We start from the raw sequence: 3,133 nt of genomic DNA on the forward strand, positions 1-3,133 counted from the left end.
TTCATAATAGACAAATATATTTTGGACTCCATTATCAACTTCGAATCACTCACTCTCCACACTTAACTTCAAATCTGCTAAAACAGTATACGCCATCGTGAATGCACAACCCCCCATAAATGAAGACAATAGAAAGAAAAAAGGAAAGGTGGACCGTATTTGTGACCAGCTCCATGATGTGCAAAAAACACCAGAGAAAGGCAATGTCCTTCTTCTAGGGGACTGTCCAGATAGGGAAGGAGAAGCAATACAAAAAATTATTGGAAACTACCCGGCACTTAACAGAGCTAACCAAAACGACACCAGTCTGATAGAATTATGCCAAGCACACAACATGATCCTGAAGTCCACAGCCATTAAAAAGCTACCTCGAAACAATAAACATGGGACTCACCAAACCTACACCTAGATTAATTCTACCTCGATCACGTGGCAATGAAACTGAAGTTCCATTAGGAAATACAAAATATCAAAGTTATCAGAGGAACCACCCTAGATTGTGGTCACTATCTTTCTAAAATAGCCGGCCGCGGTGGCCGTGCGGTTCTGACGCTGCAGTCCGGAACCGTGGAACTGCTACGGTCGCAGGTTCGAATCCTGCCTCGGGCATGGGTGTGTGTGATGTCCTTAGGTTAGTTCGGTTTAAGTAGTTCTAAGTTCTAGGGGACTTATGACCTAAGATGTTGAGTCCCATAGTGCTCAGGGACATTTTTTCTAAAATAAAGCTCAAAATCATCCCCAAAAACCAAAACGGAACCAACGACCCCAAAAGAAGAAAATAAGATCCATAAAAGATAATAAACTTCCAACCCACCAGCAATACATATAACAAAAAGTCCCTCTCGTGAAATTCAAAAATAAGACGTTACAATACGACAATAGAACTGGAAGTCCTGTATGCAACCGAAACATTGTCCATCACCAACCACGGGCCAGTTGAATGGCGGGAGATCAAAGAAAGGAATGTAGCAAGAAAAATTCTTGGTCCCATATTCCACAACAACAAACTAATTCACGTCAAAAATGAAACCCTTTACCAAACTACCGAAAAATTCTGACATAATAAGGAAGAGAAGAACTGATTTTTATGGACACATCCTCAGAATAAACCCAAACAGGTTAACAAAAAAATTTTGAAAACTTCCGCAACAAAAAAAAGTATCCAAATTGGTTTAACGAAACGGCAAAGGACTTCAGAGGACTGCTTTTCTTTGTTAATGTACATCTCATCTCGTACTACACCCCTGAAGGTTTACTTCATGAACACGACGAATGACAAAAAACGATCGACAAGGTTCATAGAATCACCAATAAATTTGTGACAGATTTTTATTAACTGTTCTCGGTGCAGTTGTGTTAATTCTCTTTGCAAGTAGCGAACCAACCCGACAAGCACCAAGAACAGTTTGTAAAACAAATCCGTTGCGAATGACCTTCGTGACAGACTTGTATGTCCAACATAAGAATTTTCCACCCTTATCGGGAGCTCAACAAGAAACGTATCGTAGGTCTCGAAGGTTTACTCTAAAACGTGTTAATGTTAGGAAATGTGGACCATACGTAAGTCACAGGAAGGCGGAAGGTTAGTAAACGGAGATGCTAAGCGACCTTGTTACTGGGAACTGTGACATTTGTGAGTCAGATTTTCTATGGTTTTCGTTAATCACTCGAGAGAAGACCTATCTTGTTTACTAGTCGAGGCTCTTGTCGATTCCTTTGTGGCTGCGTCACCAGTGGCTTACCTGAGAGCTCTCCGTGAGACCCACATTCCTAACTTTATGTCCACACACTACATTCGTATTGCCCCTGCCCGTTACACTCATTATGCGGCAGACAATCTTACCAAGTCTCGTAAGAGTTCGGCAATACGTGTGCATTCGCACAGGAGGAGGTCAATGGCCGGTTAGCCTTAACTATATGAAGATGGTATCTGTTCTTTCGGACGGCCATTGCAAATGCACACATATTGCCAAACTCTCACGGGACTCGGTAAAAGATTGTCTGCCGCGTAATGAGTGTAATGGGCAGGGGCACTACGAATGTCGTGTGTGGACATTAAGTTGGGAATGTGAGTCTCACGGGGAGCGGATAAATTCCTGCAGTCGCACTATCCTCTGTGCCCTGGTGGCTCAGATGGATAGAGCGTCTGCCATGTAAGCAGGAGGTCCCGGGTTCGAGTCCCGGTCTTGGCACACATTTTCAACTGTCCCCGCTGATATATATCAACGCCTGTCGGCAGCGTAGGGAGTTGATTTAATTATCATTTCACATAAATGTGTGGCTTAGGAGGAGCTGCTCGACCATTCTATCCAATTCTTTTTAACTCCCAGCGCACATACATTGTGCTAGATCGACTGCTGGTAGCACTTTCGAATTCACAATGGATTCCTTCCGCGGGTTTCACTAGATTTTTCACGACCGCAGTCCGCAGTGCTCGACGGTCCCTGTCCCTCAGTACACGATACCTGGTTGCCTTAGTTTAGATGTGGTTGTTCCTTCGCGTTTCTTCTTCAACAGTTGATTTGGCAAGCTTCAGAACGGCAGTAATGCCCCTGAGTGTTTGTTAGGTGACATCCAATGACTAGTCCACGTTCGAGGTCACTTAGCTCTCCTCCTGTCACTGTTTCTCTACTAACTACACAACTCTCCGCACTTTCTTTTATACTGGCGGGTCAGCCCCTCGTGGTCTCTAGTGGTCAACTCCTCATTAAGCGGGAGTGATTCAAATGGTTCAAATGGCCCTGAGCACTATGGGACTTAACATCTGAGGTCATCAGTCCCCTAGAACTTAGAACTACTTAAACCTAACTAACCTAAGGACCCCCCCCCACCAAGAACCATAGACCTTGCCGTTGGTGGGGAGGCTTGCGTGCCTCAGCGATACAGATAGCCGTACCGTAGGTGCAACCACAACGGAGGGGTATCTGTTGAGAGGCCAGACAAACGTGTGGTTCCTGAAGAGGGGCAGCAGCCTTTTCAGTAGTTGCAGGGGCAACAGTATGGATGATTGACTGTTCTGGCCTTGTAACAATAACCAAAACGGCCTTGCTGTGCTGGTACTGCGAACGGCTGAAAGCAAGGGAAAACTACAGCCGTAATTTTTCCCGAGACCATGCAGCTTTACTGTATGATT

The 3,133-nt window shown here is 44.7% G+C and overlaps 1 non-coding gene across 1 annotated transcript; it reads left to right on the forward strand.

Annotated features, from left to right (window-relative positions):
- Nucleotides 1-2,118: 2,118 nt before the first annotated feature.
- Trnat-ugu lies at nucleotides 2,119-2,192 on the forward strand. Its single transcript has one exon. It is a non-coding gene; the product is annotated as a tRNA-Thr (tRNA).
- The last annotated feature ends 941 nt before the right edge of the window (nucleotides 2,193-3,133 follow it).

This window comes from Schistocerca piceifrons, chromosome 8 (genome assembly GCF_021461385.2).
Source record: "Schistocerca piceifrons isolate TAMUIC-IGC-003096 chromosome 8, iqSchPice1.1, whole genome shotgun sequence".
In the NCBI taxonomy this organism is placed as follows: domain Eukaryota; kingdom Metazoa; phylum Arthropoda; class Insecta; order Orthoptera; family Acrididae; genus Schistocerca; species Schistocerca piceifrons.